Source organism: Panthera onca, chromosome C1 (assembly GCF_046562875.1).
Source record: "Panthera onca isolate mPanOnc1 chromosome C1, mPanOnc1 haplotype 2, whole genome shotgun sequence".
In the NCBI taxonomy this organism is placed as follows: domain Eukaryota; kingdom Metazoa; phylum Chordata; class Mammalia; order Carnivora; family Felidae; genus Panthera; species Panthera onca.
This window is the reverse complement of record NC_138346.1, coordinates 172,302,824-172,329,351: the sequence shown is the minus strand read 5'-3', so window position 1 is coordinate 172,329,351 and position 26,528 is coordinate 172,302,824. Positions and strand designations below refer to the sequence as shown.

Below are 26,528 nucleotides of genomic sequence, written 5' to 3'. Positions count from 1 at the left end.
TATTTGAGTCAGGAGTACCTGGGTGACTTAGTAAGTTAAGCATCTGACTCTTGGTTTCTGCCTAGGTCATGATCTCACAGTTTGTGAGTTCAAGACCTGCATCGGGCTCTGTGCTGAAAGCATGGATCCTGCTTGGGATTTCTCTCTCCCGCTCTCTCTCTGCCCCTCCCCAACTTGCTCTCTCTCAAAAAATAAACATTAAAAATAATTTTTAAATGTTAATTAAAATTTTTTGAGAGAGAAAGAAAGAAACAGTGTGGGTGGGAGAGGGGCAGAGTGAGTGGGAGGCACAGAATCAGGCTCCAAGCTCTGAGCTGTCAGCACAGAGCCTAATGCCAGGCTCAAACTCATGAACTGTGAGATCATGACCTGAGCCAAAGTTGGACACTTAGACAACTGAGCCATGCGGGTGCCCCACAAACATTAAAAATTTTTTAAAAAGAAGAATATTTGGGACAGATAGAATAAGGGCCCCCAAACACATCCATGTTCTAACACCTGAAACCTGTGACAATGTCACTTTACATGGATAAAGGAACTTTGGACATGTCCTTAAACCAAGAATCTTGAGATGGGGAGATTATCTTGGATTATTCAGTTTGCCACATTGTAATCTCAAGGGTTCTTATAAGTAAAAGAGGGAGGCAAGAGGGAGTCAGAGAAGAGTATGTGACAACAGAAGCAGAGGTCAAAGTGATATAATGTGAAAAAGACTCTACTGGATACTAATGGCTTTGAAGATGAAAGAAGTCCACATAAACCAAAGAATGGATGCAACCTCTAGAAGCTGAAAAAGGCAAGAAAATATATGAACACGGTTCCACTGATACATTGATCTTAACCCAGTGAAACCCAGAGGTCACCCAGTAAGAAAATAAACGTATGGTAATAAAAACTGTAAGACAGTAATGTAAGATAATAAATGTGTGTTGTTTTAAGTCACTTCTGTGGTACTTTGTTACAGCAATAATAGGAAACTAATAGGGAGGTACAAGACCAAATTGGTAATAGCTAATTTTAATAGAGTACACACTGTGTTCCAGGCATTTTTCCAAAAGTTAGTTGTTAACTCATTCAATTCTCAAAATAAACCTAGGAGATGCATACTGCTTTGAGACCCATAAGGCAATGAAGAAACTGGAGAATAGAGAGACTAAGGAAATTGCCCAAAGTCACACAGCTATTAAGCAGTAGAGCTAAGATATTTATCCACCACTGGAATCATCATTAAAGAAAGAAATGAATGTGATAGACTGACCGAATCAATCCCTTTCTCACATGCGCATGTGCACGCGCGCACACACACACACACTATGACAAATATTTTGCACTCCCTTTCTTCAAGAGCCTAGGAGTTAAAATTTCTAATATTATTTTCAGCAAACATGTAAAGAGGAAAGACCAAACCACATCAGGTTTGGAGACTATTTGTCCACACCTTGAATCTGGACTTTGCCGTGTGACTTGCTTTGGTCGGTGGACATTAGCAAACATGATGAAAGCAAAGTTTGAAAGTGCATGCTGGAGCTTGCCTTCTCTAGCTGTTTTTGGAACCCAACCACCATAGGAAAAAGCCAGGGCTTACCTACCAGATAGTAGAAACATATGATCCAATTGTCCCTATTACCCCAGCCAAACTCCAAATATTTGGGACCAAAAAGCTGACTACAACCAGCCCTCTAACTGGTGGCAAGTACTGGGTAAGCCTTGGTAGGACCAGCAAGAGAACAATCCAGCTGAGCCCAGACCACATTGTCAACCCTACAGAATCATGAGTAAATGTTTCAGGGTCGTTTATTATGCAGGAAAAAAAAAAAGTAAAAATATGGGCTATTAAGAAGTTACATGGGAATATATTCAGTGTCTCAGGCCTTCTCAACTAAGTCCTGTCTTCTAAGGAACTATGTGTTGAGTTTGATGACTGAAAAAACTCACTACCCTCCAAACCTCTTTATAGGTTTTGTGAAAATAAAAATAGCAATCTCAACCACTGTGCTCTAAGCAAAAGGAAATGCACTAATTTTAACCAAAAAAGATAAAAGGCACAATAGGAATATTATAGGTCAGAAAAAAATAAGTATTTCTTTAGCATGAACAATATCTGCGGTTTTATTAAAATTTTTAACACTTCCATATGGGAAAGTCTTAGTGTCTTTTATCCATAGTTTCTGAGTTCCCACTTTAATATCTTTAAAACAAACAGAAATTTGGTTTCTTTTTTTCCCTAAGAAAAAGTAATTGTTTGGGCTATAACTCAGGACATCGTTAAAGCAATTTCTTTTAAAATGTAGAGAAAGATTTTCCAGGAGTAAGGATGATGGAGGAATTACAAGACCCCAACAGAAAAGTCCCATAATTATTGCTGCTACCTCAATCCAATTTATTATAGTGCATTTTTGACCCAAAGCCAGCCCATCATCATACCCCAGATTTCTAAATGTTCAAGATGAAAACTCATGATTCCAGAAACCACACCACTGCTATTCTTTTAACAATCTCCATTACATTTTTCAGAGGAGTTTATAGGTTCCTAGAGTCACCAGAAAATTTTGTATCTTGCCTTTGATTTCACCTAGGGAAAATATACTTTCCTATTTCCCATAACCTTCTAATGCAACCATACAAAAATCAAATTGTTTTTCTAGGAGTCACCAATAATGTTCCACATTTTAAGCAACACACACAAAAAAGAACCTGGGTTCCGGCTCATTCAGTGATTTATGACTAACCCCTTCTAAGCAATTCCTATTTATACATTCATTTGTCGTGTCTCTTGGTGATATATTTTTGGCAGTGTCACTGGACACAATATAGAGTGTCCCATTTCTCCACCTGAATCATAAGAAAACATTTAGCAGAAGTGAAATGATATTGCCTTTTAATTTTCTTGTAGAAATCTATGGTTTGTGTAACATGACTCAGTGCAGTTCTGATTAATGGGGATGCATTTTACTCTCTGCAACTGCCAAGTCCACAGGTATTAAAAGCTCTCACAATCCAAATACTGGAATTAAATGCAAAGCCCTGTGAGCTCAGAATTTACTGCTCTAAGGAAGAGATTACCAAAGAATTGGAAATAAATCCAGTGGTAAATTTAAGAAGGATCTTGAGCTACTGTTTCCTCCTGCAATGGATTCCTTGTGACCCTGGGTCGGTAAGTTGCTTCCTTGAGAGCTGGCCCCAAACTAACCCTTGTTTTAGCAGTGATGTAACCAATGACTCCTCTGTAACTGTGTGAGTATCACATATGAATTTGGGACTGATGTATTACATACAGGATAAGGTTATCCTGTTGGGACTGTCAATGGTGAAGTCACTTCTGATGTCAGTTATTCTCAGACAGGAAACCTAAACATGGAAACCATTCCTTTCAAAACATTGCTCTGACCACATTAGTATTTCCACTCAAAATTTCATCACTCCCTGATGCTTATGAAAATAAATTCCAAGGCCCTCTCTGGATATAAAATTATCCCCCAATTTTGAAGTTCTCAAACCCCAAGTTCAGACAAGTCATCTCCTTTTTGTGACCTGATTTCCAATCCTTCCCCCTCTCTCTCCTTTGTTTATCATGGTCCTCCTTACTGGAAAAATACTTTGTATGTTTCCAGGCTCTCCATTACAGCTTCCTCACTGACATTATCCACTTTGGAACAGATAGCTTTTAAAATTCTCTAGCATCTTCTGTACTTTGGTTAGACTACTGTATTGGCCAGCATGGGCTGCCATAACAAAGTATAATGATCTAGATGCTTTAAAGAATAGAAATTTATTTTCTCACAGTTATGGAAGTTACAAGTCAAAGATCAAGGTTCTGATTAATTCAGTTTTTTCCTGAGAGCTCTCTTCCTGATTTGCAGACAGTTGCCTTCTCACTATGTCCTCGTATTGCCTTTTCTGTAGGTGTATACAAAGACAGTCATCTCTCTAGTGTCTCTTCCCTTAAAGACACTAATCCTATGGGATCAGGGCCCGGCCCTGTGAACTCATTTAACCTTAATTCCTTAGTTGCTAACTTAGAGACCCATCACCAAATATATCCTTGCTGGAAACTAGGGCTTCAACATATGAATTTAGGGAGTACACATTCAGACCATAGCAATTGTCTACTAATTGTTTCTTTAATTCATTCAAAAATATTTATTAAGCAATAACATACCACTGTACTAGATACTGGGGATAGAAAGATGAATAAATAATAGTTCTTGATCTTTAATGGTTCAAAATTGATAAAGGAGATATGGACTATAAAATAATATTTACTATTACAATAAAGAGTAAGGAGCATATCGGTCATTATAGGGGTATAGATCTAATTCCCCCTTTTAAGCTACTGAAACTAAGTGTAAGATAGGTCTCCTGAGAAAAGACGGGTAGAGATTTTAGGCTTTGACTCTTAATGAGATGTTTACCTCTACAGCAATTCTAATTTACACTCTGAGAAATACTTATATAAAGGACACACCAGAAATATGTTCCCTTTTCATTATTAGCATCATCCTCAGCTTAAATCCCTAGATAGTTCCTACTGGGCCATGTGGGATTAAATAACCAAAAGCCAGGGGCACCTGGGTAGCTCAGTGGGTTAAATATCTGACTCTGGATTTTGACTCAGGTCAGGATCTTAGAGTTATGGGATTGAACCCCATGTCAGCCCCCACACTGAGTGTGGAGCCTGCCTAAGATTCTCTCTTTCTCTGTCTCTCTCCCCCTGCTCACACGCTCACTCTCTCTCTGTCTAAAAAAATAAAATAAATAACTGAAAACCATTTTTGTATTTCTTTCCCTTGACTATTTAGGGCAGAACTGATTTAAACATCCACTCTAGGCATCCCTCTAACTGGGACTCTATTTGTTACATTTGTGCTTCCAAGGATGCCACTTCCAGACTTCATTTCATCATGATCCTAGTCAGAGAGTGGAGGATGAGTCACAAGGTAGATCCAAGTTTAACACTATACCTGTCAGAAAGTACACTACTCCCTATGGTTGATTCCATTTTCATTATTCAAAAATCTGTTTTGTTCTTTAACTGGAACAGCTCTTCTACCTATATATCATATATATCACAGTATCTAACCCAAGTCCCAGCCCATAGTAGGTGCTCAGACAATACATGTTAGATGACTAAATGAGGTAGTTACTAACTTACTACCTGACAAAAATGTGTTTTCTTTCTTAGACATGGTCATAAACAAACCATATAATTTAATGTTTGTAATTGGACTTGAAAATTACTTAACTAACCTCCCACTCATTCTCTTTCAATCTGAGTATTATATACATAACTGGCTAGAATCTATCCTGTGTAATGCACAGTAACCTCAGGACTCCCAGAAGACTGCTTGAGACAAGAAGACACCTGCTGCTTTACAGCCCACACTCAACAATAGCCCAGATTGCTGGGACTAGCTGCACGGGCTTCTAATCACCAAGCTTGTTGCAGCAACTGCTCCTTCAGCACATAAGCACCTCCAAATGGAGTGTTGATCATATTGTATAATGCTTTCCAGAAAAGGATCAGTGCATCAGAAACATGAAAAGGACAGATTGTCCTGATCTCCAGCTTAACCTCAGAGCTAATTGGCAAGCAGATTTCCACTAAATTTACCAATTTCTCAACAACTATTTATAGAGACAGTTTGCTATGCTGAGGCCTGGATTAACATTTTTCTCAGTATCTTATTAAAAGTTTCAAACAGAGAAAAGCTGAAAAAAATTTCTGTGAACACCCATATTTATGCCACTTAAATTCTACAATTAACATTTTGCTACACAGGGCACTTTATCACATATTGCTTGTTGTGGACTGAATGCTTGTGTCCCTCCAAAAATTCCTTTGTTGAAGCTCTAATCTACAATGTGATGGTATTTGGAAATGAGGATATTAGATTAGGTCATGAGGGTTAAATCTTTATGATGGGATTAGTGGCTTTAAAAGAATGGGAAGACAGAGAAAGAAAACTCCTTCCCCCCAAGCACAAGCTGTCTGCAAGCCAAAGAGAGCTCTCAACAGAAATCAAGTTTAATTGTACCTCGATTATGGACTTTTAGCTTCCAGAACAGTGAGAAAATAAATGTCCATTGTTTAAGCCATCTATTCTATGATATTCTGTTACAGCAGCTGGAGCTAACTAAGGCAAATTTTGGTACTAAGTAGTGGTGTGTTGTACCAAATGGCTTTGAAAATGGGTAATGGGTACAGGCTGGAGCAGTTTTAAAGTGCATGTTGTTTTGATGAGGTCCCAATAGTTCATTTCTGCATTTGTTTCCCTTGCCTCTAGAGACGTGTTGAGTAAGAAGTTGCTGCAGCCAAGATCAGAGAGGTTTTGCACAGTGAAGGAAACAATCAGCAAAACTAAAAGGCAACTGAGGGATTGGGAGAAGGCATTTGCAAATGACATATCAGATAAAGGGTTAGTATCCAAAATCTATAAAGAACTTATCAAACTCAACACCCGGAGAATAAGCCAGTGAAGAAATGGGCAAAAGACATGAATAGACACTTCTCCAAAGAAGACATCCAGATGGCCAACCTACACATGAAAAAATGCTCCACATCACTCATTATCAGGGAAATACAAATTAAAACCACAATGAGATACCACCTCACACCTGTCAGAATGGCTAACATTAACAACTCAGGCAACAACAGATGTCGGCAAGGATGCAGACAAAGAGGATCTTTTTTGCACTGTTGGTAGGAATGCAAGCTGGTGCAGCCACTCTGGAAACAGTATGGAGTTTCCTCAAAAAACTAAAAACAGAACTACCCTACGACCCAGAAATTGCACTACTAGGTGTTTATCCAAGGGATACAGGTATGCGGTTTTTAAGGGGCACATGCACCCCAATGTTTATGGCAGCACTATCAACAATAGCCCAAGTGTCCATTGACAGATGAATGGATAAAGCAGATGTGGTAAATATATACAATGGAGTATTACTTGACAATCAAAAAGAATGAAATCTTGCCATCTGCAACGACGTGGATGGAACTAGAGGGTATTATGCTAAGCTAAATTAGTCAGAGAAAGACCAATATCCTATGACTTCACTCATATGAGGACTTTAAGGCACAGAACAGATCAACACAAGGGAAGGGAAGCAAAAATAATATAAAAACAGGGAGGGGGACAAAACAGAAGAGACTCTTAAATATGGAGAACAGAGGGTTATTGGAGGGGTTGTGGGAGGGGGGATGGGCTAAATGGGTAAGGGGCATTAAGGGATGTACCCTGAAATCATCGTTGCACTATATGCTAACTTGGATGTAAATTTTTAAAAAACTAAATAAATAAAGTGTATGCTAAAAATATGGATGTTAGAGTAATTTCGGTGAGAGCTCTGGTATTTGGTGGGGGTGGGGGGGCGGTGAGAAGAGGGCTGGAGAGAAAGCCTCCATCTTCTTAGAGAATCTATGAATAATCATGAACACAGTGGTATAGAAATGTCGAGTGGAAAGGCCATTCTGGTGATATTGCAGATGGAAGTGAGGAACACCATATTAGAAACCAGAAGAAAAGTCATCCTTGTTAGGAAGAGGCAAAGAACTTGACTGAATTGTATTTGTATTCTTGTGCTTTGTGGAAAGTAGAACTTGGAGGCAAGGCAAGGAAATAGATTCTCCCCTAGAGCCTCCCGAGAGGAACACAGCACCATTGACACCTTGATTTTAAGCTTTGCAAGACCTGTGTCAGACTTCTGAACCACAGAACTATAAGATAACAAATATATGTGGCTTTAAGCCATATTTGGTTCGGTAATTTGTTACAGTAGCCATAGGAAATATATAGTAGACATTCATTATGCTGAGGCCATGTGATGAGTCCCTATAATGTAAGTAGACACAAAGTCATGTTAGAAAACAGAGCCCCATCAAAGAAAGATTCCTCTCCCTCTCAACAGATGCAAACAGGAAGGATTTTCCAGAAGGAACACTTCTGTAAAATCCCAGAGACGTGAAGAAATATAATATACCCTTGAAACGGTAAACTGCATAAGGAGTCATAGTGAAAGGGTGGGCCTCCGCTGCCGACTCCATCTTGTTCTGTGTCCTTCACCTAGACCACCCCTCCCCCTCTTGAGTAACTTCCTGCTCACCCGTTCAAACTTCCTGATCAAAACACGCCCAGTGACCTGCGTAACAGGACTCCGACCCTTCCCCAGCCAATCGGCCAAGGCCATGACCCTTCCCCAGCCAATCGGCCGAGGCCACGACCCTTCCCCAGCCAATTGGCTGAGGCCACAGCCATTACCTCACCAACTGCCCCTAGACCCCTATAAAACCTTTGTGCTTTTGAAACTCCCTCTCTCTCCCTGGAATCTCACCGCTGCGTCAGTGCAGGTAAGGGATTGAGCTCGAGCTAGCTCGAATAAAGGCTCTTTTGCTTTTGCATCGGACTCGGCTCCCTGGTGGTCTTTGGGGATCACGAATTCTGGGCATAACAATAGCAGTTATTCTTAATCCTATCAAAGCCTCTCTAACAAATGTTTTATAATGCCTCCTTTATTACTCTACAATAAGATACATAGATATAACCTACCCAACATATATACATATGTATGTATTGATGAGTTGTTTTGAGGGGTGATAGTGGGGTTCGTGGTGTCCAGAGCCAACAGCCAAGAAAGAATTCTTGAAGACATCTTTGGTGCAAAAAGGTGATTTTATTAAAGCATGGGGACAGGACCCATGGGCAGGAAAAGCTGCCCTGGGACCATGAGGAGACACTGATTTTATACGATAGAGTTTGGGGAGGTAAAGTCCAGGGGAAGTTTCCTGTGAGATTTTCATAAACTAGAGAAGACTCCCAGGATACTGGAGGCCCCTCTATTGTCAAGCTAGGGTTTTTCTTCCCTCTAGCAAAGTACTAGGTAAGACAGTAGGGAGTTTCTGGAGAAACATTTTACTCTGCCTGCCTCAAGTATTTGTCAATGGGCTGCAGGTTATAAGGAAATTTAGTTCTGCCATTTCCTTCTGCCTTTGTTTTCCACATCACTACAGAAGGGTGATGGAGACTTAGGTCCTGTGGGACTATGATCTCTATCACTTAACCCTTTGTTTTTCCCCTTTCCTTTGTTCTTGGGCAGCCAGGAGTGCCTGAGGAATATCACACATATCCCACTTTGGGGGGGGGGGGAAGGTGGGGGGTGTTCACGACCTGTCAGCTTGTCTTATGTTTTCTCATCGTGTGTGTGTGTGTGTGTGTGTGTACACACATGTAACTGTATATAAACATATAAATATGTGTAGGTATATATTTATATATTATATATAAACATATTCATATATATGAATAGTATTAGCCATATATGAAAGAAATAATAGAATATAAAGAAGTTATTTATATTATGTATTTCAATATACAATTACTTCTCAAGCACATTTGGATACATAAAAAAGTTGTCATTTACTTATATCTATGCATAGATTCATAGTGAATGCAATAGTTATGAATACAACCAAATACAAGTATGTTCTATTGGCAACTCAAATCCCATCAGCCATGTGTTTCCATCAATGACAGTGTCTTTCAAAAATAATGATGAAATCTTGACAAAGTTTTGGAAAACCAAAATATACTTTTAGTTCAATGTAAGAAGTTGCATTTCCTAGAAAAAACAATGTAGAGTGAAATTTTGCAAGAAACAAGGTGGGGGAGGGTAGTTCGGGTAGAAAAGTTTAGAGGAAAGCTTATATACCCTCAAAACACATGGACAAAGAGAAGCTTCTTCGTATTTCTGCCTCTAGCTGCTGAGGGAAGCACTTGTGCTTGAACTTGCTGTGGGCAGGACATCAAGAGACAGCTGAGAACAGAAGCCAGTATGAGTCTTTGCAATCATTCAGCTATTAGTTTAATAAATCCTTGAAACTCTCCATGTTACAAATTCTTATTGCATAAAATGAATGCCCTTACTGAGTCAGTTTCATTTTTTCCCTAGTACTTGCAGCCCAAAGCAATGCAATGACCATATAGTCATGTGAGCCTGTCAGCTTGTCACAGACATACTGAGTTGTAGCAGATGCTGTCAGTGGCTTATCCTTCTCTTCCTCAGACTTATTATGGGGATAAAAGATAAACCATGCTCCCCAAAATCTAAGCACTTCTAGGTACATATTTAATCCGTCTTAATTGACAGTCATTACTCATATTATTTGAAAGATACACATTAGGTATATGAGCTGTATATCAGATTCCTAATGTTGCAGCCACCTACTACCACAACCTTGGCAGTTTAAAAAACACAAAATTTGAAATCCAAAATGGGTTTCCCTAGGATAAAATCAGGGTGTCAACAGGGCACCATTCTTTTCTGGATGCTCTAGGGGAGACAATTTATTTGCCCCTTTTGGCTTCCAATGTCTGCTTCTACTCCTTCCCCCACATTCAAGGTCAACAATCGCCTCACTCTCAACTTCTGATTCAGTCCCATCTCCTTCTTGGACTCCAACTGCCCTGCATCCCTCTTATGAGGACCCTTATGATTATATTGATCCAGCACCATAATCCAGGATAACCTTCCATCTTAAGATCCTCGACTTAGTCACATCTGCAAAGTCCCGCTTGCCATGTAAGATGCCACCTTCACAGGCTCTACCACAATTGGGGGGACAATAATAGCTGAATTCAACAGTGCCACATATACAGTTAGAATATCCGGATAAAAAAGAAAGATTTAGGTGTTCTTCCTGGCTCAAGCTTTGTACCTATTCCTTTATTTATGTATTAGCTTTTTTTCCCAGTTATTTATAACTGAAACACCATACAAAGTGGCTTAAACAAAAACCAGAGGGTGGATGGGTTAGCTCACAGAAGTGCTGGCATCAGGCACAGTTGGGTCCATGTGCCCAATCATCAGGAATATGTTCCTTTTTTTATCCCTGGAATCTTCTTTGCTCTGAGTTTTCTTAATTCTTGGACATTTGGAAGGCAAAATGGCCATCAGCAACCACAGGTACATATTCTAACAGCTAAGGACCCCACAGGAAAGAGAAAAGTTCATCTCTTAAAAGAGACCCTTATTCTTCAGTAGTTTCAGAAAAAATCTCAGGACCAGCTGACGCTGATAGGCCTGACCCAGGTCATGTTCTACTGCCCAGAGCCAGCATATGGGGTCAGAATTAATTGAATCACATGGAGTGAGAAGAGCAGAAGGAAGTGTTTCTCTAAAAGTCAGTCAGGGCACTTTGGCCAGAGAAGGAGGACAGAGAAGCTGGGCAGGCAAACTCCACAGATGCCCTTCCCAACTTCCTTTGCGGTGATCAGTAATCAGCTCTCCAGAGCCCCCTTTTAGATGTGAGAACCCAGATACTTGTGCCTTCGGCTTCAGTGCCATGGTGGGCAAAGGCTCCTGGCAGTGACAGAGTGCTACACAGCCAAACTGTAACTAGTTTTAGAAAGAGAACAGAGGTATATTTCTTTCCTGGGCATGAGAATCAATCTGCTCTTCTGCAGCTATGCCTACTATCCTTTTTATTTTTGTGGGAAGAAGAGTGATGAGTATGTTTGCTCAGGGTCCAAGAAACCATTTGGAGGTTCAGAAGCCCTGGCTTATAGACAGGTATTCAAAAACTGAGAAAGAGAAATGAAGTGTTGCAAATCCAGTGATCCTTTCCTCAAAGGACTCCATGAGTATCAATATACATATAATTGGAGCACAAGGGCTGTGGAGGCAGATGGCTTGGGTGGAAAACCAGCTCCATCATTTTCTCATTCTGTGGATCTCGTTTTATCTCCTTAAGCCTACTTTTCTCATCTGTGAAACAGAAATCATAAAGTACTTAAATACTGTGGCTATTTTAATAATGAAATGTTAGCTAGTGTATTTGGACTGATGTGGGGAATATCAGTCTGTTATACATAGTCTAGTTTGATCTACAACTTAGAGATCTAGAAAACTTGCCCATTGTCACACAGATATAGGTGAGCCAGTGGGGACTAGAATTCTCTCCTCTCAGCAGCCACTCAAGTACAGGACCAAATGGTGCTAGAATGACAGAATAAAACTAGCTATCATTAAGTGCTTACTACTGGCAATTGCTTCCAATGTATTTGGGCTTTATGAGTATTCTTTCATAAAAATTTCACCATCACTCTAAAATGATTCTTGTTAGAACATACAAGAAAACATATGAGAGTGTCAGTGAACTTTAACTGCTTGCCCCAATGCACAGTTTTTACGTAGTAAAATCAAAGCTGTCTCTAAACTTCTGTACACTCTTATTGAGCCTCCTCCCTTGTTTGAGCATGAAGAATGCAGATCAGGACAGAAACAGTCATGAGCCATGTTGAATGAGATGCATAGTTAGAATTCCCAGCAGACAGGAGTTGCAAAATTAATGGAGTAATGTTATTCGATTTCAGGCAACTTGTAGCTAAAGTGTATAACTGAAATATATAGAATATAGAACACTTATTATGTACTTCCTATATTCTGGATGATACTATTCAGCTTATCTTGCTGGATTAGTATAACCATTTACTTATAGTATTATTCTTTTTTATTCTTTTTAAAATTTTTTTAATGTTTATTTATTTCTGAGACAGAGACAGAGCATGAGTGGAGGAGGGGCAGAGAGAAAGGGAGACACAGAATCAGAAGCAGACTCCAGGCTCTGAACCATCAGCACAGAGCTGGATGCGGGGCTCGAACTCATGAAATGCAAGATCATGACCTGAGTTGAAGTCGAACGCTCAACCGACTGAGCCACCCAGTCACCCCTCACTTATAGTATTATTCTTGATTTTATACACGAGTAATCTAGGAAACTGAGAAAGTTGAACAGTTTTCCCAGGATATGCTAGCTGATGAGCAATGGAACCAGGACACAAACAGAGGACTCCACATGTTGGGTGAGTGCTCCTTCTATAAAGTCTCTCTCTCACACACACACATACACACACACACACACACACACCAAACAAGTGCCCAGCCTGCAGCTATAGGAGCCTGCATACACATCTTGGCAGGACTCACATTCCTGCAATTTTCCTCCTTTCTCACTTGTTACAGTCCTGCTGTTACCAGTGGGTTTAATTCCTGCAATTTGCACTGTTTTTCACAATCTGTTCTCATTTCTCAGAAGTGCTTGCTCAATAGCTACACTATTGGCCTCAAAACTAGGCCTAAAGAACATGCAAAGTGCTCACATACACTGAACTTGAGTTTGGGGAGACCAACAAATGTAAAATTACTGAAACATGTCCCGCAGTTGGTAGCCTCCATGCAAGGAGCAGATTATAATTCTCGATCTTTAATCAGATCCACCGTAAGTCAGAAGGTAGTAGGAGAAAAGCCTTTGAAAATCCTTTGAAAATATTCTGTTGCTTATTTGTTAAGAGGGAAGTAAAACAAAATCCAGTGTGCAGGTGCCATTGTCTGCAATACAAGGATGACTTTAATCCACCCAGTCACTGTCCTCAAGAGGCTCACAGTCTAGTGAGGGAGACAAGAAAAACAACAGTTACGACCTAGGAAGTAATGAGGTCAGTGGGTCACAGGACCAGGGCTAGCTTCAAGGGTATATGAAGTGTGTAGTCACCCAAGGCCCTCTGCTTAGTAAGGACCTTGTTTGGGTTAATGTTATGATGTTACCATCCTGAAATTCTTAATAACTTTTGAACAAAGTGCCCCACATTTTCATTTTTCATTAAGCCATACAAATTATGGAACCTTTCCTGCACATGAGGTATGCTCCTCACTTACTCCTCATTAACTCTGATGTTAATAGAAATATCTCAGGGAAGGGTGATGCCCCTTGAAGGATGAGAAATAAGAAGTGGGAGAGGACATTACCTTTACTTTGGCACAGAGGTGTGAAAGGGCATCATGAGGCAACAACTCTCAGTATTTACGTGTAAATGAATGAGAAGTCTAGGACAGGCAGTAGGATGCACAGGAAGTGAGAATGGAAAAGTAGGTGCAGCCAGAGCATGGGAGGCTTTAGAGGACATCCTCAAGATTGTGACATTGATCTTGTGATAAGGAGCTACTGGAGAGATTACACAGGTGCCTGACAGGTTAGCCCTCCATTTTAGAAAATTACTATGGGTAAAAAGCAAAATTTAAAAAGGGTTAAGGTAAGACAGAGTGACTACTTAGTAGGCAATTGTAACCATCCAGCTAAGCAGGGAGAACAAGAGAGGAGGGGAAGTAATGAAGCAAAGAAATACTTAGGAAATAAAATTGGTGTAATAAGGTGGCAAGTATTTCAAGCTTCCTATCTTCTAGTGGTTTTCCTCTTCTTTATGAATGTAACCTCAACTTTAGGGGGAGTAAATGACTCCTCTCAACTACTTTGAAGGTGGAAAATGTCACGTGATAGGACCCTAGACAATGAGATATACACAAAAACATTAGACCACCAGTGGAGGACACCTTTTTAGAAAAGCTATTATTTTTCTGCTAAAAAGGGACAAACTCAGATGATACATGTCTTTTGTTCACGTCCTTCCCTATGTCTTCCCATGTTGTGATTGTAAGAAAAACAGCACATGCTGAGGATGGAAGAACAGGAAGCTGGAGGAGCTTAGGTCCTTGGTGACTCAGGCCACCATTGTCACATGCCTCTAAGTGCTTACTCCTAAACTTTTTGTTACTGAGAGAAATTAAACTTTTCAAAGACAGCAAGTCTTGGAGGTGATGAAACACTAGCAGCACATATAAATGTGGAAGGGAAAACTGAGCAGAGAAAAAGTGCAGTAGAAGCCTGGGGTTTTCATCATTAGGTAAGCCAGGTCTGAGACAGCAAAGGTGGAAGGCCATGAGTAGCCCAGCATAGCAGTGATGAGAATGATGAAACCAGGCCTTCATTGAGATGGGAAAGGAGAATGGCTGAGGTAGACTTCCCTTTCAATTTTGTCTGGGGGTGACTTTGAATAAAGTAAACATTTATTAATGAAGAACTATGGTACTTCAGGGCTCAGTAGGGTTAAGGGACAGAGACAAGGACATATTGTTACTGAAGGGTAGAACCAGGACTTCATGCCAGATCCAACCATCCCTGATTCTGAGGGGAGCCAAGGTGGAGAAGAGAAGCTGTCAATGAGTATGTGCAGGCAGCAGAGAGCCTGGTGTCTGGCCACAGGTGGCAGTGAAAAGGAGAATCCAACCACCTCTCAGGAAAAGGGGTGGACATGGCCAGAAGCAGATCAAGAAATAAAAATTAGAGTAGGGACTCTAGCCAAGGGACACAAGCAAATACCTCTAGATCCTAAGAGAAAATGAGGCTAGAAGAACAAAGCTGGTCAGAGGATGTGATCTATGACTTTTCAGGAAGCCACATCTAGAATCCAGGCCTTGGGTATGAGTCACATATTGCCAGATGGCAGGAAAGGGAAGGGCCTTTATACATGCCACCAAAGAAGGGCAAAACCCTCAACTTTCCTTCATTTCCCTGTCATCTCTAATCAATAGACTAACTAGCATGGTTTAGAGTGCCTACCACTGTCAGGCAGTGTGAAAAATTTTATATAACTTATTTTTTTCACACATTATCCTGTGGATTAAAATTTGGTTCTCCCACTTTCTACTTACTTTCTTATAGTAGATAATAGTCTTCACGTGTTAGTATTGTTGAAGTGAAACAAGATAAAGAGTTTGACCCAAAGCAGAGACTCAAAAAATTCTTAATTTCACTATACATTCAACAATTCATTAAGTAATATCTTTATTGCCATATTGTAGATTAAAAAAACGTGAAGTGTGGTAGCTGTCGTAGGAGAAACTTGAAGCCATATCATTTTATTCCATAGAGTGTATAGATCCCACTGCTTCTCAGCTACCAATTATCATGAAAACCACCATTCCTTGAACATTTCATTGTTGGTCAGGCATTGAGCAAAATGCTGTATATACGTCATTTAATCTATTAAAATTATAGCTACAATATCATTTAATCCTCTCAGAAGGTCTATAGGATAGATATTTTAATTGTATGGATTCGCAAGTACCAGTGTCCCCAAGTAAGAGGACTATGATCTAAACCAAGTTTTGTGCCAGCAAAGGTTGTGTGTTAACCATAAAAGATAGGCTTCCTGACGCCAAAAGTTTGTCCAGAAACCAGTACCCTAGTATATAAGCCAAAGATCTGGTCTTTTACACTCACAAGAGAGAACATTTTTAAAGTTCTAAAACATGCTTGGATCTGATTGCAGGCATCAGCTGGTCAGTTAAGACATACTTGAGTGAATAAATACTAGTGGTAGCTTATCTGGAAGGTGAGCTAGGCCACCTAACAAGCCTTATATGTCCTATTAGAGAAGATAATAATGAGGGAACAGTAATGGGCAAAGTATGGTTTAGCTTCATGTTCAGAAAAATAATAGCTCCCCACCAGAGCTCTGAACCACAGTGCCGTGGGAGACAAGCAGTGTCTACATTCTTGGGCAAAAGCCATGTTAGCATTCAGAGACTAATAAAACTTAAACCCTTTTTTCCCTATCTTCTTATTAACATGTGTCCTTGCCCAACTATTAACAACAATTCACAACTAACAACAAAAATAGTTATTACTTACCAAGTATATTCTACATCCTTTATATTAACTAGCTACTTAATTTTTAAATAATCTACAAGATAAAGGTTATAACCACCAATGAAAGTTGAAGAAACTGAGGCTGAGAGTGGTAAAATAAGTTATCAAGGTCACAGGTGATTAATGCAGAGGTACAATTTAAATGGAGATCTGTCCGTTAAACTCATGTCCCTAACTTCTCAGCCCTAGCCTATGTCCCTTTATTTTAAAAAGACTTATGCTTTCCCATAGTCTTGTGCCTACTCATAATGACCAAGAATGTCTTACCTTCCAGACACCAAAAGCCAAGCAAAATTTAACTAAGGCTCCCTTTCTCCATGAAAAAATGTTTTAATCCCCTTTTCCTTATTTTAAACCAACCATGGAATCTCCTTCCTCCAAATACAAATTTCATTTGGTTTGATTATTTTGTGGTGTTTATATATGCTTTATAATTTAAATCCTTTCATTTAGTTTCTATCTCTTATATTTCCCACACCCACATCTACTCCAGCTATTTTCCCAATGTGCCACCTGTGCAGAGCACCCTGGAGACCACCACCCTGGTTTGAGCCCATTAGCTCCAGCTTTCCTGTCAAGGTATCCACCTGTGCAGGATGCCTGAGAACCCCCAGCAAGTGCCTGCTTCAGTTTCAGCTGTTCTACCAAGCCACACTCCATGGAACTCCCCAGGACTACCTGACCCATGTCTGCTTTAGCTCCAGCCAATCTACTAAGGCAGCCCTCATGCACAGTGCTCTTGAACTGCCAGCACACAACTGCTACAGCCCCAGACAGCTAGCCAAAGCCACCAGGCACATGCAGTCCACACAGAAGACATGCCTGCACAAGGCTGTTCCATCAAGACTAGAAGAAGTTGCTGTTCCACCGCCTTCACGGAAACAAAGAAGGTCAAACAATGAGGCAGAGGAATATGCTCAAAATGAAAGAAGATGATAAAATTCCAAAAGAAAAAAAAAGAACATTAAACAGAGATAAGCAATTTATCTAACAAAAATGTACAAAGTAATTGTAATAAAGATGATCACCAGTCTGGAGAAGAGTGGATAAACTCACTAAGAACAACAAAGAGAAAAAATATAAAAGTGAAACAATCAGAGTTGAAGAATACAACAAATGAAACATAATATACACTAGAGAGAATCAATAGCAAATTAGAAAATGCACAACAGATCAGTGATCTAGAAGACAGGGTATTGAAAAGCACCCAAGCTGAATAGCAAAAAGAAAAAACAAAACAAACAACAAAAACACAACATTTTTTTTAAATGAGGATAGGTTAAGAGAACTCTCAGACAACACCAAGTGCATTATAGGGGCTCCCGAAGTACAGAAAGAGAAAAGAGCAGAAAATTGTTTGAAAAAATAATGGTTGAAAATTCCCCTGACCTAGGGAAGGCAATAGACAACCAGGTCCAGGATTCACAGAAAGCCTAGAACAATAAAACCCTAAGAGGTTCACACCAAGACTCATAATAATCAAAATGTCAACAATTAAAGAGAAAAAGAAACTTAAAAGCAGTAAAAGAAAAGAACTAGTTATGTACAAGAAAAAGCCCATAAGGCTGTCAGTTAATTTTTTAGCACAAGTGTTATAGTCCATAAGGGAGGGAGTGGCATAGTATAATAGACTACTGAAAGGAAAAGCCTACAACTAAGAATACTGTACCCAGTCAAGTAATCATTCAGAACTGAAGATAGAGTTTTCCAAAAAAACAAAAGTTAAATGATTTTACTACCACTAAACTGCCCTTATAAAAAATATTAAAATGACTTCAAGTGAAAAAATAAAAAGAAAAATATGAAAGGTAAAAAAATTCACAAGTAAAAGCAAACATACAATAACATTCGTACATCAACCACTTACAAAGTTAGCGTAAAGGTTGAAACAAAAAATAAAATTAAATATACCTAAAAAAAACTAGCTTAGGTACTCACAAAATTTTTTAAAAAGATGTACAATATGAAAACATATAAATAAAACATGTAAGTGGAGAATAAAAATGTACTATTTTTAGAATGTGTTTGAACTTAAGAAACCATCACCTTATATCAACTGTTACATATTTAGGCTATCTATGAACCTCATGGTAACAACAAACCAAAAACCTGTAATAGATACACAAAATCTAAAGGGAAAGGACTCCAAGCATAACACTAAAGAAAGCCATCAAGGGCAACAAGAAGTCATCCGAGAGGCTCATTTGGTTAAGTGTCTGACTTCGGCTCAGGTCATGATCTCACCATTTGTGAGTTTGAGGCCCACATTGGGCTCTTTGCTGACAGTTCAGAGCCTGGAGCCTACTTTAGGATTCTGTCTTCCTCTCTTTCTGCCCCTCCCGCACTCATACTCTCTCTCTCAAAAATAAAATAAAAAACATTTAAAAAATTTTTTTAAAGAACATAAAAGGAAGAGAGCAAAACAAAAACAAACAAATGAACAAAAGAACTACAAAAACAACCAGAAAACAATTAAAACGGTAATAATACATACCTATGAATAATTACTTTAAATGTAAATGGTCTCTATGCTCCAATAAAAAAAAAAAACAGAACAAACACAAAAAAATAGGGTGACTAAATGGATTAAAAAAGAAAACAACAGGACCCATATATATGCTGCCTATTGGAGAGTCACTTCAGAGTTACAGACACATAGAGAGTGAAAATAAACAGATAAGATATTCCATATCAATGTAAGAAAAAAAAAAGAATAAAAGGAAGAATAAGATGAAGCAGCAAAGTAGCACTATTTATCTCAGTAAAAACAGACTTTAAAAAAAGACTGAAATAAGAGACAAAGTAGTCCATGAGATAATGAAAAAGAGAAATCAAAGATTTCCATATTAGAAGGAAGAAATTAAATTCTCATTATTTGTAGATGACATGATACTATACATAGAAACCTCTAAAGACTCCACCAAAATTATTAGAATAAATCCAAATAAGACATAACAATTGTAATTTTTTTTGCACCCTACATATAGGAACCAAAATATATAAAACAAATATTAACAAACATAAGAGGAGAAATTGACAGTAATATAATAATAGTAGGAGATTTTAACATCCCACTTATGTCAATGGATAGATTATCCAAACAGGATATCAATAAGGAAACTGGATTTGAACACATTAGATCAGATGGACATAACAGATACACACAGAGAACATTCCATCCAAAAACAGCATAATACACATTCTTGTCACATGCATATGGAACATTCTCCAGGATAGCTCATATGTTTTGCACAAAAGAAGTCTCAATAAATTTAAGAAGATTGAAATCATATCAAGAATCTTTTCTGATCACAATGGTAAAAAATCTAGATCAAGTTCAAGAAAAAAGTAAGGGTATTATGTTAATCACTTATAAAGCCAGAATAGAGGTTAAAACACAAAAGCAGTAAAATCAATTATATCCATAAAAATTAGTCAAGGGATACACAAAAAGATGTAAAATATAACCTCATAAACATAAAATGTGGAATGCAAGTTTAAAACTTATTGCTTTTAGAATGCATTTGAACTTAAAGATCAACTTAATATAAACTGCTATACACATGGGATATTATACACAAACCCAACAGTAGCCACAAATAAAAAGCCTATAATAGAAACAAAACAAAATAAAAGAAAAAGAATGCTAAGCATACCATTAGAGAAAGTCATCAAAACTCAAGAGAGCAAGAGAAGAAGAAAGGAACAAAGAAGACTGACAAAAAAATCAGTAAACAATTGACAGAATTGCAATAAGTATGCATCAATAATTATTTTAAATACAAGTGGTCTGAATGTTCCAATCAAAAGACATAGGGTGACTGGATTAAAAAATAAGACTCATCCATATGCTGCCTATGAAAGACTCACTTCATACCTGTGGACACATACACTGAGAAAAAGATATTTCATGTAAATGGAAGCTCAAAGAAGGTCACAGTAGCAATACTTTCATCAGATAAAATAGATTTTAAAACAAAGACTATAATCAAGAGACAAAGAAATACATTACATAATGATAAACGGATCAATAAAAGAATATAACAATTTTAAGTATTATTGCACCCAACAGAGGAATAGATACATAAATAAAGCAAATACTAACAAAGTGAGAAATTGACAAATAGTAAGGGACTTTAACACTCCAATTACATCAAAGGATAGATCATCCAAACAAAATCAACAAAGAACCATTGCTCTTAATGACACCTTAGGTCAGATGGATTTGACCAACGTATACAGAACATTCCAACCAAGAGCAGCGGAATATACATTATTTTCAAGGGCATGAGGAACATTATTCAGGATAGATCACATGTTAGGCCACAAAACAAGTCTCAATAAATTTAAGAAGACTGAAATCCTGTCAACCATTTTTTCCAACCACAAGGGTATGAAACTAGAAATCAGTTATAGGGACAAAGATAGAAAACAAAAAACAAATGCATGGAGTCTAAATAACATGTTTCCAACCAATGGGTCAATGAAGAAATCAAAAAAAAAATCTGAAGACAAAAGAAAATGAAAAAATAGTCCAAAATCTTTGAGACCCAGCAAAAACAGTTCTAAGAGGTACGTTTATAGTGATACAGGCCTATGTCATGAAACAAGAAAATTTTCAAATAAAGTACTATTCTTACACCTAAAGAACTAAAGAAGTTAAAATTCCAAAGGTAGAAGGAAGGAAATATGAAAGAGTAGATTAGAAATAAAGAAAATAGAGACTAGAAAAAATATAGAAAAATACCAAGACAACCAAAATCTGGTATTTGAAAAGATAAGCAAATTTGATAAACATTTAACTAGACTCATGGAGAGAAAAAGAGGACTCAAAATCAGAAATGAAGGACTAGAATAAAAATTATAAAAGAATACTATGAAAAAGTATATGTCAACACACTGGACAGCTTAGAAAAAAAATGGATAAATTCCTAGAAACACATTCTCCAAACTGAACCAGGACAAAAGTAAAAACCTGAACAGATGAATTGTTAGTAACAAAACTGAAAAAATAATAAAACACCACCCAACAAACAAAAGTTCAGGATTAGATGGCTTTATAGGCAAATTTTACAAAATATTTAAAGAAGAATTATACCTATTCTTTCAAAGTATTCCAAAAATTAGAATAACTCCAAATTCATTCTATGAGGACAGCATTATTTTGATACCAAATCAAAGACTTTACAAGAAAAAATATATATATAGGAAAATATCCCCAATAAATGTAGGTGCAAAAATCCCCAAGAAAATACTAGCAAATCTAATAAAAAACACAAGGATCATTCATTGTGAGGATGTGGGATTTAACCCAGGGATGCGACATTGGTTCAGTGCTCCAAATGTGGTACATTACATTAACAACAGGAAGGATAAAAACCATATGATCATTTTAATACCCAGAAAAAGCATTTGACAAAATTCAACATTTTTTTATGATAAAAACACTCAACAAAGTGTATTTAGAGGGAATATATCGCAACATAATAAAGGCCATATAGGACAAACCCACCCTTAACATCATCCTCAATGGTGAAAAACTGAAAGCTTTTCCTGTAAGATCATTAACAAGACAAGGATGTCTCTCTCACTATTTTTATCTATCATTGTACTGGAAGTCCTGGCCATAGTAATTAGATAAGAAATATAAATAAAAGGCACCCAAATTGGTAAAGAAGAAGTTAAATTGCCACTATTAGCAGATGACATGATTCTATAGATAGAAAAACCTAAAGACTCCACCAAAAAATTATAAGAATAAACTAACTCCATAAAGTTGCGGGATACAAAATTAACATACAGAAATCCATTGCATTTCTCTATGATCATAACAAAGTAGCAGAAAGATAAATTAAGAAAGCAACCCCATTTACAACTATCCCCAAAGGAATAAACTACCTAGGAATAAATTTAACCAAATGAGCGAGAGACCTATATTCTGAAAACTGTAAGAAATTGATGAAAGAAATTGAAAATGACACAAAATGAAAAGATATACTATGCTCAGAATATGCTCAGACTAAAAGAATTAACATTGTTAAAATGTCCATACTGCCCAAAGCAATCTACAGATTTGATGCAATCCTTATCAAAATACCAATAGCATTTTGCATAGATCTAGAACAATAAAATTTGTATGAAACCACAAGGACCCCAACTAGCCAATACAATCTTGAGAAACAAGAATGAAGCTGAAGTTACCATAATTCCACATTTCAAGATATACTACAAAACTATAGTAATCAAAACTGAATGTTAGCACAAAAATCAACACAGATCAACAGAACAGGATACAGAGCACAGAAATAAACCCACAACCATATGGACACTAATCTACAACAAAGGAGGCAAGAATATACAATGGGAAAATGGTGCTGGGAAAACTGGATGGCTGCATGCAAAAGAATGAAATGGGACAACTTTCCTATACCACACACAAAAATCAACTCAAAATACATTAGCTAAATATGAGACCTGAACCATTAAACTTCTACAAGAAAACATAAGCAGAAATTTCTTAGATGTCAGCCTTAGGGACATATTTATGAATATATCTTTTGAAACAAACAAGCAAAATTACGCTATCGGGGCTACACACACACACACACAAACTTTTGCATAACAAAGGAAACCATCAACAAAACAAACAAAAAAGGCAGCCAACTAACTGGGAGAAGTTATTTGCAAATGATATATCTCATAAGGGGCTAATGTCCAAAGTATGTAAAGAACTTATACAACTCTACACCAAAATAAAAACATTCCAATTAAAAAATGGGTAGAGGGGCGCCTGGGTGGCTCAGTCGGTTAAGCGGCCGACTTCGGCTCAGGTCATGATCTCGCGGTCCGTGAGTTCGAGCCCCGCGTCAGGCTCTGTGCTGACAGCTTAGAGCCTGAAGCCTGTTTCAGATTCTGCGTCTCCCTCTCTCTCTGACCCTCTCCCGTTCATGCTCTGTCTCTCTCTGTCTCAAAAATAAATAAACGTTAAAAAAAAAAATTAAAAAAAAAAAATGGGTAGAAGGTCTGAATAGACATTTTTCCAAAGAAGACATACAGATGGCCAGCAGACACATAAAAAGATGCTCAATATCAATCATCAAGAAAATGCACATCAAAACCACAATGAGATGTCATCTTATACCTGTCAGAATGGCTAGAATCAAAAACACAAACAAGAAGTGTTGGTGAGAACGTGGAGAAAAAGGAGCCCTTGTACAGTGTTAGAATGTAAATTGGTACAACCACTGTGAAAAACAGTAAGGAGGTTCCTCAACAGATTAGAAATAGAAATACCATACAATCCAGAAATTCTACAACTGGGTATTTATTCACCCCCCCCCAAAAAAAATGAAAACACTAATTTGTAAAAGATATAGGCACCGCTATGTTTATTATGGCATTATTTACAATAACCAAGATAGGGAAAGCAACCAAGTGTCAACTGATAGATGAATGGATAAAGAGATGTGATATAGATAGAGATTTCTCAGCTATAAAAAATGAAGTCTTGGCATTACTGACAACATGAATGGACAACATGAAAATCAAAGACAAATACCATTTTATTTATATGTGGAATATAAAGAACAAAACAAACGAATAGACTCTTAAATACTGAAAACAAGTTGTGATTTCCAGAAGGGGTGCAGTATGCATTAAATGGGGGAGGGATTAAGAGGTACTAACTTCTAGTTATAAAATAAATAAGTCATGGAGATGAAAAGTACAGCAAAGAAAATATAGCCAACAATATTTAGTCAATAATCTGTATGGTGATAGATGGTGACTATACTTATCCCTTGAATAATGTATAGAACTGTCTAATTCCTAGGTTTTATACCTCAAACTAATATAACATTGTATGTCAACTATGCTTCAATAATAAGGGTTTAAAATTTTTTTTATTAAAAATAAAATAGGGGAAAGGATAAAGATGTGATATATATTGTCTGTTTGTGTGTGTGTGTGTACACAATAGAGTATTACTCAGCTGTAAAAAAAAAAAAAAGGAGATCTTGCCATTTAAGATAATACAAATGGACCTAAAGGGTATTATGCTAAGTGAAAGAAGTCAGTTAGATAAAGATAAATACCATATGGTTTGATTTACATGTGGAACCCAAAAAACAAAACAAATAACAAACATAAAATAAGAACAGACTTCATAATTACAGAGAATTTTTGATTTTTGTTTGCCTGAGGGGAGGGGGTTGAGGGGATGGGCTAAGTAGGTGAAGGGGACTAAGAGGTACAAACTTCCAGTTATAAACTAAATAAGTCACAGAGACGAAGCATACAACAAAGGGAAACTAGTCAATGATGACTGTAATAAAGAAAGATTTTGATTCTTATTTCTTATACTCAAAGACTCTCTGTGAAGGCAGCTTCTGTCTCTCTCTAGTATCAGGGGAGGTAAGAGATGGTTTGGAGAGGATGTAAGAGATTATATGCTAATCATATCACTGAATAGAGGGCCCTCCCTCAGAGGTACATCTCATCTTTGTTCCCATAGTACTCCAAGAGGTTGGGAATCTGAGCAATAGAACTCTGAATCACTTTAACCTGGAACACCAAGAAGTAGAAACTCAACAAAAATAATCTCAAGGAAGTGTAGATAGCTGCACACAGTAAAGTTTGCGTCCTACCTGAAAGGTTCTTCTTTGTGTTTGCAATTCTTCCCCTCATTCTGGGATGAAAATGGAGCCCAAATTCAAGAGGAAGCTCCTATAGGAGAACAGATGGTTGGTGAGAAGCAGCCAAGCCTGAAGATACATAATTGCATCACAAAGTTTTACAAAGTTCATCTGTTGATGTCAGCGCCACTGACAATAACAGCCCCATCAACTCCTGTACAGCCTTACCTAATATCTCAGTTTCAGCTGATTGTACCTTCCTTTATATGTTTGTTGAAGCCACCATTTACCCGTCATAGCACTTACACTAACATTTAACACGTAACTAGCATGTCACGCATCAGCCACTGGATTAAGCACTTTATGTGTATCATTTCACTGAACTCCTGTAACACTTTAAGAAATCCCAATGAAATGATGGATATTACTATTACTTTGATTTTACACATGTGAAAACTGAGACAGTATAGCAGAGACTGTCTAGGTGTTTAGTGAGTCTACTTCCCTTTCTGCCTAGGCACATATTTGGGGCACCTGCCCCTGTGTAGTTCTTGTCAACCGAGTGTAAGTATGCAGTTCTCCACTGCCAGGCCCGACCCCAACAAACATCTGGTATGATTCTCCTCCTTCTCTCTTCCCCACCTATTAGCCTGATGTCAATGCCCTAGGCACTCATCTTTCGTCCTTGGTCCCTGAATGACAGTGTGAAGCAGAGCTTTCCTATCCCACCCAACACATGCCATTGCTTGGATTTTATAAAAGCAGCAACTGAAGTTCCATTATGTTAAGACAGTGAGATTTTGTCTTTGCCAGTGCATAGCACTACCTTGACAAGTATTTGTAGTGACACTGTCAAGCAAGGATGCTACATCAGGTAGTTTAGTGCAAGAGTCTGCACATCTAGACAAAACACTACTGTCTCACAGGGCACCTGGGTGGCTCAGTTGGTGAAGTGTCCAACTCTGGATTTTGGCTCAGGTCCTGATCTCACAGTTTGTGAGATCCAGTCCTGTGTCAGGCTCTGTGCTGACATCATGGAGCCTGCTTGGGATCCTCTCTCTTTCTCCTTCTCTCTCTGCCCCTCCCTTGTTCACACACAATCTCTCTCTCTCTCTCTCTCTCTCTCTCTCTCTCTCTCTCTCTCAAAATAAACAAACATTTAAAAGAACACTACCATCTCACTAAATGTCTTTTACCGGTTTCTCATTAAACTAAATTCCTTTTTGGAGGGGATTTTTCATCCTAATTATTAGAATTTAGTACTTATTGGGACACCTGGGTGGCTCAATCAGTTGAGCATCTGACTCTTGATTTTGGCTCAAGTCATGATCTCACACGCTTTGGGACTGAACCCC

The 26,528-nt window shown here is 38.0% G+C and overlaps 1 long non-coding RNA gene across 1 annotated transcript in view; it reads right to left on the bottom strand.

Moving 5' to 3' along the window:
- Positions 1–25,284, bottom strand: part of LOC144617088 (uncharacterized) — a 147,527-nt gene extending 122,243 nt beyond the window's left edge. The window contains exon 1 of the long non-coding RNA XR_013557107.2: positions 25,186–25,284. This is a non-coding gene — a long non-coding RNA (uncharacterized LOC144617088). The remainder of the gene's footprint in view (positions 1–25,185) is intronic.
- Between the last annotated feature and the right edge of the window lie 1,244 nt (positions 25,285–26,528).